At 41.8% G+C, this 17,250-nt stretch overlaps 1 protein-coding gene across 4 annotated transcripts in view; it reads right to left on the bottom strand.

The window, feature by feature from the left end:
• Positions 1 to 16,473, bottom strand: part of HDAC9 (histone deacetylase 9) — a 466,231-nt gene extending 449,758 nt beyond the window's left edge. For 3 of the 4 annotated variants that reach the window (XM_030470022.1, XM_030470415.1, XM_030470491.1), the window contains exon 1: positions 16,142 to 16,351. The gene's annotated coding sequence lies outside the window, so the exon portion shown is untranslated. Of the gene's footprint in view, positions 1 to 16,141 lie in introns of all 4 variants that reach the window. The other variant, XM_030470551.1, reaches the window with a different exon arrangement.
• Positions 16,474 to 17,250: the final 777 nt, after the last annotated feature.

The raw sequence follows: 17,250 nt of genomic DNA, 5'->3' as shown, positions 1-17,250 counted from the left end.
TTAAAAGGCAACTTTCTAGGAAAAACATTCGAAGAATGAGCTGAAAAAAAAAGTTTACTGCCACATTGCCAAGCCATAATATCTAGCCCTCCCCTTGGCAAACCTCTGCCAAAGGTTGTGTGTGAAAATTAGGGAAACAGACACTTCATTTTCAAAGAAAAACTCTTTGCACAATTCAGGATGGTAGATATAGAGAGCAATAGGGAGATCTGGGAGCCATATGTGACTACATTTGGAAGGCCACATGTGGATGTACAACTGTGCTACCAGTAAAATTTCATGGTCATGCATCAGGTCCATGAATAATGTCAGGTACTACAGGAGAAGAAAACATTCTAAGTTAAAGTTTAAAAAAGCTCAGTATCCAGAAATTGTGAGCACTATATTGGGCTTCATGCAACATCTGCTTAATAATTTTGCCAGTTGGACAGAAAGGAACTTTAAGGATAAAGATATGTAGGTTCTGCCTAGAGGACGCAGGCTCTTTTAGATATTTGCCAGACAACCTGCCCAAGCAGTAAAAACATGGAAGCTGACATCTGAAGAAGTCAGAACTGTCCCTTCCCACTCATCACCACAAAACTTGCTCTTGTATATGAAAATCACTTCAGAAAAGCCAAAGTTCCAGGCTGGATGCATATACAGGTAACTTCATCTGATTCCGCAGAAGAGAAAACCAGCTGTGATAGGCTCTATGTCCTACCCAATTCCCCGCCCCCAAAATTGGGGAAATTTCATAACTTCCTTACCACCTGTATCTCACAGGAAGAGAAGATGCAAGCTTTTACATACAAACACACCCAGCTGCAGAAAAGAGGGAAACGAGCACTTTTAACTCCACTGTGCAAAGCAGGCAACAAAGCACTACACTGAAGCACCACCATAACCTCTTGAGAACAGCTCTAGATACTCCAGTTGTCCCAGCATTCTTGTTTTCTGCGGGAACTCCCTGCAGCTCAGTAGACACCTAACTACTTAAGAAATGCAAAACAGGAAAACTTCTTACAGAGTGGGACCTCCAGGCTTGATTTCAGACCAAACACAGCTGTCCCACTTCTAGCACTGCTAAGTCAGCTCTTTCCTGAATATGACTGAGACAGATCATCAAGTGAAACAGCACTGTCATAGAGAGAGCACACGACTGCTAGTTTCAAGTGTCCACTCCAGTCTGAAGGAGGGGGACTTGAATCAAGAGTGTCCTGATCCATTTATTCAGCTCAATCTAGAAACACACAAAATAAAGATGGCACACTACCAAGCTGCTTTAAACCATTTTTTTTCCCCTAGGTCCCCTGTCCAGGATGTATTTCACAGTCTGCAAAGCCAAAGACCACAAATACTGTCTTCAAACACCTGCTCACTCACCTGTATCTTAAACACACCAGACATTCTCCTGGTCACGAGCAGGCAAAGGAACAGAATCATGTGGGAAGTTACCAACCTGGAGAACCAAAGCCTTGAAGAAGAAATAGTAACCCTAAGCTAGTTTTGAATGTGCAACCTGGCAAAACTTCTGACTGTCCATGCTAGGAGCACACGCTCACACTGCTTAAGCATACTCCACTGATATCTCTAGTTAGGCTTGGAGCTACAAGTACTGCAGACATTAGAGAAGGCACTTGTGCTTCTCTGTGGTTTCAAAGTGGTGTACTCAGCTTGTCCAGAATTGTGCTGTGAGGTAGTAATCACTTGCATGCAATGCTGGGATGTTGCTCAAGCTTCGCTGTTTTCAGTCTGTCAAGCCTGAGTTGCTTTGGTTGTCATCTCCTTCCTGCCATCAAAGGTTGGCTACAGGCAGACATTCTCCTGGCCTATAGCTGGAGTTTCATGAAAGCTGAACAAGAAGCATTAGAAGTTGCACGCAGAGCTGACTAGTGGCTGTTGGAAGAATCCACTCATTATCTACTGGGTTTCTGTGATTTGGATGCTGAGCATGGTTGGACTTGGGAAAACATGAGCCCTTCTTTTCCCTTCTCCTCCCATGACAAGTTGTCCCTCTTGAATCTGTCACTAAGAGGCCCGTAATCCAAAATTCTGCATTGTTCAGGCCAGGAAAAGGGAAAAAAATTAGGTTAAGACTTGTCCATGCTGGTTGCCTGTGGTTGATAAAGAGCTTTCTGTTTAGAGCCAAGAGACAGACTGGGACTCAGTCTGCCATGGAGACTGGGAAAAAGCTGTGGGGAAGAACACAGGGAAAGAAAACATCCTTACTCTCAGAGGCAGCATCCTGTTTAAGGTCTTGTACCAGCACAAAATGTATCAATATTGGCTCAGTGTGTGCCCTTTAGTACATATAGGTAATACCATTGTGATTACCCATGACTACACAGCCAGTAGGCCAATAGACTGTCCAGCTGTTTTCCTTGGGTAACATGTTTCTCTCATCATCATTTTAACCAGCTAGTCTACAATGGGTTTGAGAAGAGACAATGCACACAGGCACCTTGCAATATTCCTGGCCTCCAGACCCTTCTCTATGGGATATGGTGCAGTGCAGTAGTCAGAAGGTGGAAGAAGAACATAGAAAATTAATTGGATTGGATTTTATTGGATTAATATTGCCAGCACCTTGCATGCTTAAGAATGCTTAGATGTCTAGATAGGCCTACAGAGAGATGCAATGGCTTGGGATGTAGGCCTGAGCATATATCCTAGAGGACATAAAGCTGCATGCACAGGGAAATTAGTCCTATGATTAACAGCAATTTCACCACAAATTAATTCAGATGCATAGTTTTAGAGTGGCATCTAACATTTCCCTGTGCAGGAAGACAAATCCCAGCCTTCGTAAAGCAATCATGGATAAAACTACGTGCTTAGACATAGTCACAGCCTTCTGCTTTATTTAAATAGTATTTATGCCCACTGGACACAGCAATTACAGGGTTATTGAAATTTGAATAAGATCATAAAGAAACAAACATTCTTTCTGCATGAATCATGCAGAAAATCCTCCTTTGCTACTGAAACAGCCAACTGAAATTGACTGCACTTAACCTTATTGTAGAAGAATGCAGAGTTTAGCTCTTCCTTTTATAGGTGAGGCCACAGTTTCTTCATAGCTCACTATTCTAAAACATGAGGTGTTGAAAGTGCCTTCTTTCCCTCAGCTTCTTTACTTCAGTTATTCAACTGACTCCAAATTTTCTCTACTGCTTATACACAAAGCTATAATCACCTTGTGTGACAGTAATAAGAAAAAAAATAAAAACTAAAATATACCCCATTCTATAACAAAATGGCAGATTTTACAATCTTGCACAGAAGGCTGTTCTGTTGATCCTTTTTCATTCCAGGAATTCTGTAGTGATTAGTGAATAAATATTATTATATTATTAAATCTAGTTTATTTCCACTGGGACATGAAAGTGAACTCCTTCTAATCAGGAACTCAGCATTTAACATAGAGTGGGCCTTCAAAAAAATCAAGAAACAATCAGGCCTCACTATTATATGAGGCTACTGTTATCCAGGCAAAAATTATTCAACTCTTACCTCTCACACATTTCCTGGCATGACCCTTGCTATGACTCTTGATTAAATGAGAGAGATTAAAAAATGACACTCTCTGGAATAGGTCCACGATACCATGCCACAGAGAAGAGTTTTGAAGTGACCTCTTCTTGCAGCTTCAGGGTGAGGTTAGAGGCAGGATGGAGATGAAGAGTTCTTTGATTACATATTCACTTCCTATTGCTCCCAGGTGATATTTCTGAATCAGTGACATTGGTTGGCTCTTAGTATTTTCTAGCTGTTTTCAGCCAATATGATTTGAGTAACCTAGTTGCCGGTGTTAGTTAGCCCTTATATCCAAGTCTAAAGCCTCCATTTGCTTCCCAGAAATATTCACTTCCATTTAAATCAGTAAGTTTTTACTGGCTTTATTCTGACATGAAATTTTTAGGATGGAAGTTATTTTTTCTCCTTTTACTACAGAACTGCAACAAAATAGGCAAAGCTTCTATTAGTTTTCGGATGCATTGCAAAAGAAAAATCAATATACAGTGAAATAACAGGATTCCAATTTCTTACTAGTAGGAAATGGGAACCACAGCAATGAGTAACTTTGCAGTTACTAAACCAAAGAACTTCCTCATCTACTGCAGATTTTAAAAAATTTTTAAATAATAATAATTCATTCCTTTAAACTTCCCTTTATTTCTTCTGGCAGCACCCTTATTAGTGTTGTATCAATACATATTTTAAAGATGGATGCAGAATGAAACATAACTTCTTCCAAGTACCATTTATTATGTAGCATCAAATGCTTACCGCCCATACGCACAGCATCACTTTGACTTCAAACAACCAGCTGGAAAATGGTTAGAACCATATGAATTCCTAGTTCAGAAATAATTATTTGTTCAGCTATCTTCTACACAAAAATTGTATCTACATTTTTAGTTCTAATGATGCCACAGCCAACCCTATTCTACTCAAGCGTCAACCTAGAGAACTCGGATATAGCAGTCATCTTTCAAACAGAAATATTATTAGTAGTACCGTGTTTTCATAACACAAGACGAAACTTCCGTAATTTTGTATTACATAATAAAGTACTGTAATATATAATAAAACAGGTAAAAAAAATAGAATTATACACTGATTATTCACATTAACCCTGTGCAAGTTTGCCAGCGACACTAAGCTATGTGGTTCGGTTGATATGTTGGAGGGAAGGAATGCCATCCAGAAGGACCTTGACACACTTGAGAGGTTGGCCAGTGCCAACCTCATGAAGTTTAACCAAGCCAAGTGCAAGGTCCTACACCTGGGTCGGGGCAATCACAGGCACTGCTACAGGTTGGGTGGAAAAGAGATTCAGAGCAGCCTGAGGAGAAGGACTTGGGGGTGTTGGTTCGTGTGAAACTGAACATGAGCCAGCAGTGTGCGCTCGCAGCCCAGAAAGCCAACCGCATCCTGGGCTGCATCAAAAGAAGCGTGACCAGCAGGTCAAAGGAGGTGATCCTGCTCCTCTATTCTGCTCTTTTGAGACCCCACTTGGAGTACTGCATACAGTTCTGGTGTCCTCAACATAAGGACATGGAGCCGTTGGAGCAAGTCCAGAGGAGGGCCATGAGGATGATAAGGGGGATGGAGCACCTCCTGTATGAAGAGAGGCTGAGAAAGTTGGGGCTGTTCAGCCTGGAGAAGAGAAGGCTGAGTGGAGACCTCATAGCAGCCTTCTGGTATCTGAAGGGGGCCTACAAGGGTGCTGGAGAGGGACTTTTCATCAGGGACTGTAGTGATAGGATGAGGGGTAAAGGGTTTAAACTTAAACAGGGGAAGTTCAGGTTAGATATAAGGAAGAAGTTCCTTACTGTGAGGGTGGTGAGGCACTGAACAGGTTGCCCAAAGAAACGGTAAATGCTCCATCCCTGGTGTGTTCAAGGCCAGGTTGGACAGAGACTTGGGCACCATGGTCTAGGGTGAGGTGTCCCTGCCAATGACAGGAGGGTTGGAACCAGATGATCTTAAGGTCCTTTGCAGCCCAAACCATTCTGTGATTCTATGATTCTGTGTCTTTATTAGTAGTTTCTGACGAAAGCTTCCTGACCAAAATGGGTAATTTTCTTTAAACAGTGCTTAGTTTTTCCGGAAACTTCAGTTTATACAAGAAGTTTCACAGAATTTACATTATGTTTCAGATTTTTAAAAATCACATGAAGTATGAAAATCCAATTACTATTAAAATTCTAGGGACTGGATGACGATATGCAATTCTATTTAATTCACTATAATTAGACTGAATCGCTAGCTAAAACATTTTCAACATGACGGGAGTCAGATTCTCATCTGATTTACCTTGATATGTGTCAGTAATATCAAGCTCCATTAATATCCGTATAGTTAATTATTTCCTTGTCTAACTGAAGCACCAACATTCATGTATAAAGTCTATAGATAAGAGGAAAACAACGTGCATATCAAAATCTGACGGATCACTGCACTGATGTTCAGTAACTGCTTTAAGGATGAAGAGTCATTGCCTCAGCTTTGTATGTGCCTAACACATATTCCACATCTCTTCATGATGTAGGACTTCTTAAAAAAAAAAAAAATTAAAAAATAAATCTGAACAAAACAGGATAAATAGATTAGACATTGGTTTTGTCCTTGGCAATCTATGCAGCTCCCATTCACTTTAGAATATGAATACCATAAATATACCATATTCTATATTCACTTTAGAATATGAATACCATAGAATATACCATAAATGACAGATTTTGGTCTTTTCATTAGCTTGATTTTAAAGTATCTGTAGCAGGAAGCTATACAGTGTTCTTTTTCACAAAGGAGAGTAATATAGAATCACCATATACATACCACGGCAATAAGGACCTGAAAAAGAAGCAATCAGACAAAGAGAAATACTTTTGCTTACATAACACATAGTTAATCAATTTCATGCAAGCAAATTGCCCTTCATCAGAGTAAGCAAGCAGAATTTAAAGTATTTTTTTCTAATCTGGATTACTTTTCATTTGTTTTGATTATATTTCTGTGGCCTTAAATTAAAAAAAAAAAAAGCCTTTTCATTCTCTCTCCTGAAGTACTTAGACTGAAATCACTGCAAAGAATACATATCTTTTTTTCTTAACACAATAATGGATTTACTATGTTGTTTCATGATCTATACAGAAGTGTATTTTGATCTGACATTTCTATGCATAAAACCTAAGTTATGGTCCAAATGTCACTTGAAAAAGACAGACTCTCAGTCGTGTCTCCTGCCCTCTCTCCCAGCCCAGTCTCTCCTTATAAAGACAGCAATACAAACACTCCACAGAAATGAAAGGAGAAATGATGCATACAAACTTCATGGGCAACAAACATCCCAGCAGCTCCTTCTAAAAGTATGGATGACCATTCTGAGGGTAAGAAAATGGGAAGCAGGATCAGAAGTTATACTGTTTGTCACTACTAAGTCAATCAGCACTTCCACGTTTCTCACATGCAATGTACACAGACTCACCATAAAAACTGCAGTGCAACTATAGAAGCAGCTCTGTTGGTACTTTGTGGCCTAGAGAAAAAGGATTTCTTTTGCCAGACATCGAAAAAATCTCTTACGCATACCAGCACACTCTGTTTGCATGTAATCAGAATACACTGAAGAAGCTACAAACTTATATTGAGGCATCACTGAGGAAAACTAGTAATGGAGGGAACAGAGGCATGCAGATACTTGGATGTCAGGAAAATGTACCTAGAGTGCATGCCAAAATCTGTTAAAATCATTTAAAAGTAATTGAAGAAAGATGGCAAAGATGAATCATCAAGAAATGGTTTTTACACACTTTTGTAACTCTTCCACTGTTTTGATAGTCTGTACAAATTGTTTCAGACTCTCTGGGTTGCCTATATGAATAAACAAACACTTAACTACTGCTAGCTGCAATCCCAACTTCTATCCCTCCCTGTCAGTTCTGCTCCTGGCTGGGAAAGAGATGACTATCATAGAATCATTTAGGTTGGAAAGACCTTTAAGATTGAGTCCAACAGCTAACCGAACACTGACAAGTCCACCATTAAACCATGTCTCTAAGTGCCACATCTACACAGATCTTTCACGGTGCATGTCTTCAGTAGATACAAACCTTGAACAGGGCTTTCAAAAGCTCTCCTTGTAATCTTACCTGTTTCTCTCAATACAAACAGTCCACCAAGAGGTGAAAATTTCACATGCAAAGGTGACATCCTGACCTCATTATAGTCAATGGCAAAAGTCCTCATAGATAAATAAAATCCATGACCTTTTCAATCAAAGTTCTAACACTGTTAATATCAGTGTCCTCCTCAGCAAATTGTTTAGAACACGCCCATTCCTGTCATCTTCTTTTGAAATCTGCATTTTCTTCATCAGATTCTTGTGAATCAGTATCAATGACATGCATTAACACAAGAACAAAGAATGGCTGATCAGCTCTTAGAAGTCCTAACAGAAGTCTCATCACATGAATAGGCTGGTATTGCTCCAGCCATACATATCTCCCTGAAATGCAGTAAAAACCTTGGGTTACACACCTATTAATCATATTAATTCTGTATCTTTTTCACTAATTTCTGATGAAAGCTTCTTGATGAAAAAAGCACTTATTAACTTCATTTTCCAGTCAAAGGGAAGCTTTGAACTCTTTTGTTCCAAATGATTAAAAGATAACAATACTCAGTAACATTTTCAGATCAGGACTCATTAACTTCTTTCTTTCAGAAAGGAGGAAAAAAAGAGAAACAAAAAAGAAAATCAAAACAGCCAGATGGAGGGGGATACAAGGTGTATGCGACAGCATATGACAAATATAGATACATCATTCTTTCAGGAGACTCTGTGGAAGAAACCTGGATTTATCAAGAGCACTTGAGTATTCACTTTGATGCTTACCTCATTCACAAATCTTCATAAGAAACTAACATCTTTAAAATAGGAGAACTAGCACCTCTAAAAGATTTTACTCAGCTTTTCTTTGTTACCTTACGTTCAACAGCTCTGTGTTCAGAGCAAATCGTCCACCTTCAAGCAAGAAATGTACACATGCAAGAGGAATAGATTGCTAGGCTGCTAATGCAGACAGTATCCAAAGACTTAACCTAGATACATCATTTAGAAATGAAAATACCTTTCTCTGACTTATATCTTGATTTGGATTCCCTCCAAACTATTCACTCTTGTCAGCTCTGCAGCTCTGATTGTCATAGGACTGCATCTTGACCATGTCTTCATGCTTGCTGTTGGCAAGACTGAATTTCACTTCCCCACTGCTCTCTACTTACTCTGATTTATATGGAAAGAGAGCTGATTACACAGAGGTCAAAAAGGATCCTGTGGCAACCTCCAGCTAGATCCCTGGTGTGGATGATGGAGGTCAGCAGGACAGACCTAACCCACATAAGACTCTTTATGATCTATTTTAGCTATTGAATGTCATTTTCCATTTCAACTCACTGATTTTTCAATATGTTTTCAGAGAATATATATTTATATCCCAAATAAAACAGCTTCAACTCCAATATGAAATATCAAAATTCCACTTAATTAATAGTATGGCTTATTAATCAATGTTGCTTATGTTGTCTACCAAACGAGGAAACATAAAAGATTAAAGTGGAAACTGTATTTATTGTACATTGCCAGCATATTCCTCTAAATTTAAGCTATATATTAACAACCGAATAGTTAGCTAGCTATGAATTGGGTAAAATGCCAATAATTCATACATTTTACACACTAAACACAGTATGTGCATGCTGCTTATTTGCCATTTTGAATTTAGTGTTTAATTTTTTTTCCTTGGAAATCTTACATTCACGCTCGCAGTTCACCCACCTCTTGTCAAAGCAAGGTTTCAGTTTGATAGTTAGACACCCTGGAGACTTAATGATAACTGTCAAAAACTTGAATAATTAGAGTTTTGTATAATTAAAAACCTAAACATACAGAATGTCTGTGTCATGTCATTTTCTTCATATGGTTCTATAAAGGAAATATTTTAATGCATGTGAAGTGTTTTAAAATAAAAATCCAATGTCACATTACTTCCTACTCCAAAATAACACGATTGAAGAACTTTTCTGGTAAGAACTATTGAATAAGCTGTATTTCTATGCAAGCTGCAATGATAAATTCTTAAAAGCACATAACAGCTTGTATTAATTTTATGGTCTCAAGACAGTACAGTTCTGCTCAATGCCTTATTCACAGATTTTCAGCATCTTGTGCTATTTACTATTTGATAGATTTACCAATATAAAGTTTTACGTTTCCCCTTCACTCAAGTATTAGACCTCATCTGGAATACCCAGTAACTGAAAGATGCCTGCTCCTGAATCCATGAAGACAGTCAGGGGCTGGAGCACCTGTTCTGTGAGGAGAAGCTAACAGGGCTGAGCTCATTCAGCTTGGAGATGAGATGGCTTTAGCAGGAACCTAACATCATCCTGCCAGTGCCTATGAGGAGGTTACCAACAAGATGGAGCCAGGGTCTTCACAGACATGCATGGCACAAGGACAAAAGACAACAGTCATGAACTAAAACTGGGAGGTTATGACTCAACATAAAGAAAAATTGGATATGAGGCTATGAGGATAATTAAGTATTGGGTCTGATTGTCCAGAGAGGTTGTGGAATCTCTTTCCTTGGAGGTCTTCAGGCAGAAGTGCACAAATGCCTAAGCAACATGGTCTGAATTCTTATGTTGACTCTACTTTGACCAAGAGGTTAGACTACATACCTTCTGAGGTCCCTTCCAACTTGAATGCTTCTGTGATTTGGTTTAATCATGAGCACTGCAAAAAGTTACAGGAAATGAAACTTCCAGTTAGACCTGAATACATCCCAGGACACAGCAGTCAAGCCTTTAAGAGACTGAGTATAACCACCCTTGGCCAAGGCACTAATGAGATTTCCATGGATACAGACTACCAGTCTGGTCACATTTACCGAAGAAATATAAATTCAGATTAAAAAGGATACAGAGAAGGACACAAAGATATCTGGAGGAATAGAGATATTCTTACATGAAAATAAATCAGAAGGGTAAACTGAGGCTGACTAAGTGAAGGCTTAGCTGATGTATGATTTCTGTCTGAACAAAAAGTAAAACCAGGAAAGTTATCAGATAATTTTTATTTAAGCAGGTATAAATTGACCACGTACCAATCTATTAGCACACATACCTAGGCTTCTCATTACAAGTCTGTAAGCATCTTTACATCCCTTCTTGATTTACTTGCAGAATGTATAGCTGATGACATGCATCAACTACCATAATAAAAGTTTCTTGGGAGCGGGAAGAGACAGACACAGAAAAAGGGAAAGGGAACTAAAAAAGCCACAGGAGAAAACGGAAAGGGGAAAGACATAACTCTTTGTGGGTAGTCAAGAAAAGAACTGAAAGGGTCTCCCCAGTTAGCATCCTCTCCCAGGTGTCCTCTCCAGCACCTCAGGTGGTCCACCACACTACTTTTCCCATAGAAACGATACAGATTTCTTCACGATATGTTTGAATTCCCTATTGCCTCTCCCCACTTAATGATGCTATTAACACTGATTGGAGCAGTCTTTGATAAGAGGCTGGTGTTGCAAGCAAACTGGCCGTTCAGCTTTGATCACGTCATTGGGCAACGCTTATCAGATATTTCTCTTTCTCCCAATTCAAACTAAAAACTGCAAGAAACAGTGCAAGAAAAGGATGGTGCAAAAGAGTGAATCTTGCACCAGTGGCAATTACTTCCCATGGGAAACCTGACATCATAGTAGTATCATGGCATGCAGGTGGAAGGCCATGAGAACAACAGTATGAGACCAACAGCATGAGGACAGCAAGGGAAACACTGCCTCAGCAGCTTTGGTGAAAGGTTACAGAGCTGTAGGGGAAAGGCAGAGTGCAAAGCTGCAAATGGAACACCCTTGGCGTTGCGAAAGGTTGAGGTACCAAAGCCACCGCAGCACACCACCTTCTTTATGAATAAGGTCAAGCTCAAGACTCCTCACATCTTGCATGCACACAAGACTGACTTATCCTTCAGGGCTGCCAATTTCTCCAGCAGAATGGGCACTTTTCAAGACACTCATTAGACAAGGCCTTCTCACGCTCAGCCTGAGCCATATACAGGAATCAAGTTAAACAAAGCTCCAGGAGTGATAGTCATCCATCCTAGAGAAAGAGCACTCTGTATCTTGAACAGAAATAAACTTAAAACAAAGACTGAGAGTCTCAGAGCAGAAACTGAATGAAGAAAGGGAGAATCCAGCATCATCTACTCCAAGACTGAAGAACTAGGGACAAATAAAAGACATACAGTAAGTAGTTATTTTCCTACAGGCACTTCAAAGCTAATTTCATTGAAGACCATTTCATTTACTTAAACAAAGATAGTTTACATATGCAACAGCTTTAAAACCAAACTATTCTGATAGTTATGAGAAATTATAAAGAAACTTTGACCGAGTTTCATGATTTCTGAGTAATAAATGTTAACATTTATATTGAAAAACACTATTAACAAGAAATTAGTGGATAATAAGAACACATATTTGTTTCCTACTAGCTTCCCAACTCATAATGTACATAATACATTGCATTAATGCTAAAGACAAGTAAACATCTCATCTTGAAGGCTGTGTAACAAAAGGTTTCAATCACTTTTCTTCATAAAGTGACTTCTAAATTGCATAATTTCACTTTGCCGACCTTAACTGTGTAAGAAAGTATGAACAGTAAAATCTAATCAAACTAAAGATCTGTTTAGCCCTATATCTTGGCTCCCAATGCCCAACAGCAGATGAGTAAGGAAAAGTGAGGAAACGCAATGCAACCATGTAATGATACCTCCTTGGAACACTCAAGGTATCCAGAACAAATGCAGGTTGGGGACATTCTGATCCAGAACTGTTATCTGTCTGCTTTCTAGCTTTTGATACATTTTTCATCTAGGAATTTGTCTAAACCATTATTGAACTTGTGTTAACTTTCTGCATTGACAACCTTCTTTGGCAAAAAGCTACATAACTCTATATTGTATAAAAACAGAGAACCATGGAGTTTGGGTATGTCTTCACTGGGAAGTTACATCATACCTTATAGCTGAAAGGATTGTAAGATGGCCTCAAAGTACCAAAACATTATTTTTGAACAGTAGGTAAGTACTGTTTGGCTGTAATTTTTAAGCTGCTTGAAGATGAAGCTATAGATTAACATGTACAAATAAACTTCATAATATTATAGAAGTTTCAATAATAAAGTTAACACTAGTGCAGCCTTACCCAGCATGCGCTCACATTCACAATGCATACATTCCAATTTAGTAACATCAAATAAAGGACAAAGTACTTGGTCATATAAGATAATCCTAACCTAAAAACTCAAAAACCAAAAGGAGCAAACGAAATGTAATTTCATCAAGTAATGTTAGCTTTAAAATGCCTTACTCACATACCAGTTTCGGTAAACAATCTAACCTTAAGTGATTCAGCAATGCAACTTTCTTGGAGAAAAAGAAATGCTTACTTCTCTGGAAATCATTGCTGAAACCCTGAAGCATGACAAATAGCTTTTATCATGAAATAGTCCAATGTTCTGTCTTTACATGAGAATTATCTTTAATTCAACCCATCAAATGTATTATGTACCTTCCTACTTAAATGCAGCAACAGAAAAAAAACATTTCCCTATTCACTCTTGAAGAGCCTGGAAAACTGATAAATACTCATTAACTTAAATTTCTATGGAAAATTAATTTCACATAAACAAGATGCATACAGGACACACCATATTATCCTTAGCAAATCCGGTCCAAACATCTTCTGTAAAAGGGAAAAAACCCTCACTCGTGAGATACAGTAACCTCTCTCAGCTACATGATTCAGCTATGACTACACTGTAAACCAGAAGTACTGTCTATTGCAGTTTGTATACACATACCCCAAGAAGTTTTAAATTATCTAAACTGAATATTGATGAATATGAAACAACAGCAGTACATGCAGTCTGGTAAATATATGCTTAGTTTACAATTTTGGAGGTGAACAGGTTACATCCCAACTCTTCTGTCATTTTTCACTGGTTACAGCTGTTCATACACAGAGGATATGATTATCTTCAAAACTACATTTCTCCTACCAAGTACTAGTAGAATACTAAGAAACTAACTACTCTAACTACATTTAATCAGCCCCAGCATCCACAGTAATTCATACCAGCATTTGTATCATTTTAATGATGGGTAAACATGAATTTGATCAGTATTTTCAGTATGTAAATGACATTTTTAACAACAACTTCCATGGAACTATCTCAGGTAACAAGATGAACAACTGAAAATTATTTTCCACTTTAAATGATTTTTAGAAAGTACATAGTTTTTATAACTGAATCTCTTTTTAATGTTATCTTCTATTAAGAAATTAGAAAATATACATGCCACTGAATCACAATATTGCCTTTTACTACCAGAAGAATTTTAATAGGAACAACTGCAGCAAATGAAGCATGTACTGGGACTTTCAGCAGTGAAGACACAATTTCACTTTTCTTTTTAAACTGCTCTGGGCACAGAAAGATGGTGGTAAACAGAAGATACACAACAGCTTACAAAATACTGTTTCCATTTCACCCTGTAGACTGCTCTTCATTTGTGGAAAAGCAGGTTAATGGAAAAACAAACACTGCTCTTCTCAAAACTGGCATTTTAACATCAGGTTGAAAATATCTGGGTGTATTACACATTCACGTAGACTGTGACACCAAAATACAAAGGCATCTGACACCCAGAACAGTGTTCTAGGTAGGCTTAACGAACTCCGGTGCTGTACGTGCATCAACTCAGTCACCAAGTGTTTTTCTCGCTTTCAGAATTCTGAACTGACGAGGACATTTTCACACAAAAGAGAGCCATTTCAATATTTGTATGAAGAAGCTAGGACCAGCGGTAGGTAAATATGACTGAATTCAGCTTTTCTCTGGGGCCATGACACGTTTTTTCTCAATGTTCTGGATCATCTCTCTGCCATCATAATGAAAAAGAAGAGTTAAAATAGGGTATTGTTTGCACCATTGCCAGTGGAAAGTCATATATCATTGAGATATTTATTTTCTACAAATAACCATGCAACTGAAATGTACAAAGAGATGGAACTGCCTTCCAAGACTGCTCCGGCATTATGACAGAGAACAAGCCTGCATTTCTCTCTGAACAAAGTAGGCGTTCTGGGTACAAAACATATGTAGGCAGGGGCCACTGATACAGTAATGTATTGGACATGAGAAAAAAAAAGAGAAACATTCAATAAGAAGATAATTTTAATTATCTTCAATAGATCTAGGGAAGGTGCTGGAGACCCAGAGGCGGGATGGAGGAGAAGAGATGAGAGAGTGGAGATATGGGAGGGCATTGGTAAAACCTTAATGTGAAATACCTCCCTTTTTTGCTCATGAGCTCTCAGCAGAGCTTACAGGCCTTTGTGAGCTTGCAAATTAAATCCTGAGTAACTGTCACAAAACTATTCTTCTGCCACAGAAAACAAAATATCAAGAAACTAAAGCTGACAATGTTGAAAGACAAATACGTTTAAAATTCCTCAGTTTCTGTGTCAGTGCTTGTTTTGCGCTGTTTGTGACAGAGAATCTCAACAGCTTTTGCATCAGAAAAGAACATTCACGCATTTTCATATGTCAATAGGTCTCCACAATTCGCTTTGCTGCTTCTATATCATCGTTCAGCTTGTTTTAAACATTTCTCCCCTCTTAAATCCTCATGTAGTCTAACAGTGGTTTTAGACCTCTTCGGAGCACTTAAAAACACAAACTGCCATGAGCTCAGGGTAAATCTTTCAAAGATGAATACGCATTTTGTGCATTACAAGTAATATCTGCTTTTTACTCTGTAACAGTGACAAGCACGGATGACTACTGCCTGCTATTATATGCCATTTCAGACCAAAACCGAGGCATTTTATGTGAGTCAAAACAACTGTACCCTTTCTGGAAACCACCCAACCGTCCGATGCCCAGCGCTGCTGCCCTGGAACCTGCCCTACCGCGATGCATACGCAGAACACGCAACTGCACAGAACTCTGACCGCGCTACCCCACCGCCGCGATGGGATGCACCCTGCCTGCCCTCCGGCCACCGCCTGCTCCGGGCCGCTCCGACACGGGCCCGGCGGAGGTGCACGACTGGGGAGCTCCCCGCCGCCCGCCCCGCTCCCATCTGCTCCCGTTGGCACCCGACGGGGCAGCTCGCCCAGCGCCCTCCCCTGCTCCCCAGTGCACCCTGGGGAGCTCGCAGCGTCCTCCCTAGCCGCTGGGGCTCCAGCAACCGGCCCCTGCCAGCCCCGAGCTGCCGCCCGGCACCCCACCACGGCCACACAGAAGGGGAGCACCGCAAAGGGACCCCGCTGCGGGCCAAGCACGGCGCGCACACGCCAGGCAGTGCAGACGCACAGAAAACTCCTTTTCCACTTACGCTCCTGCGAAGCGAAACTTGCCGGGGGGCGGCCGCCCCCACACCGCACCACACCACCACCTTGCCCGCCCTGACACGGCCCAACTTCCCCAAACCTTCCCAAAGGTCCCCCAGAAACCCACCCCGGCAGGTCAAGGACATCGGTCAGACCCCACGGCCGGTGCCACTCACCTTCCCGCGCCTCCGCCTTATCTCTTCGCTCGCGGGCTGCAACTTCCAGTCCTTCCCCCAACTGCCATCTTCCACCGGCGCGGCAGGGGCAGGAGCGGAGCGGAAAAGTTGCGGCGGCGGCTGCCGCGGGTATTAGATGGCCATCTCGCCGGCGGCGGGCGAGCCTGTGCCGTGCGCGGAGGGCGGGGCGGCGGCAGCTGGCGAAGGGCTGCGCGCTACGATCGCAGCCCGTGGCGACGCGGGGAGGATTTACTAAAAATAGCCGCCCGGCGCGGCGGGGGGAGGCTGCCGGGCTGGGCTGGGCTGGGCTGTGCCGCGGTCCCCGCTGCTGCCGCTGGGGACGGGGCGGGTCGCGCCGCGGTGGGGACAGCGCTGAGGGGCGCCTTGCCCAGACAGAGGGGCAGGGAGGGTCCCAGGGAGGCGCTTCGGGAACGAAACCTGCGGGACTGCGGCTTCCCCGGCCCGCTGCCCGGAGCGGCCGGGGTCAGGCAGCGCCGCGGCCCGCTCAGGGGGATCCCCGCCCCGGTCTCTGCCTCTCACCCGCCCCGGGGCTCTGCCGGTAGCCGCGGGAGCGCGGCCGCCGTGCCCGGAAGGGGTTGGGAAGGCCGGGCCCGGGGCCGCGCCGAGGCTCCGCCAGGCTTTCACCGCCGCCCCGGGGGGACTGGCTGGCGGCCGGTTGCGGAGGAGCCGCTCGGTTATTTTCACCCCTTCACTGGTTCATGCTGCCGGCCCTCAGGGGACGGGGTGCACCTGCCCCTCACCCAGCGCCCCGCCAGCCCAGGCAGCGGTGAGCGGAGCCCGGCGGGGTGCGGTGAGGACACGCATCCAGGAGGGCACCGCCGCTGCCTCCATCCGGCCTCCGGCGTTCCCCCCAGGGAGAACGAACGGGTACGAGCTGCTGCCTGGCCCTCGCGGGGTGGGTGTTTCTGTGTCTGGGGCTGTCACGTCCCGAGGTGGCTGCACATTGCTCTAAGTGCTGCTTTCCCCTCGAGGACTTATCAGTATTGATATCTCTTAGTGTATTCAGCTAGAGGATGCCCATCTTTCTGAACCCGCTTTAGGTCTCGTTGGTAATGATTAACGGTCTCCAGAATTCCCTTTTCCCAATA

The sequence above is a fragment of the Strigops habroptila genome, chromosome 1 (assembly GCF_004027225.2).
Source record: "Strigops habroptila isolate Jane chromosome 1, bStrHab1.2.pri, whole genome shotgun sequence".
NCBI lineage: Eukaryota > Metazoa > Chordata > Aves > Psittaciformes > Psittacidae > Strigops > Strigops habroptila.
Note: the sequence above shows the minus strand (reverse complement) of the source record. Positions and strands in the feature narration are given on the sequence as shown.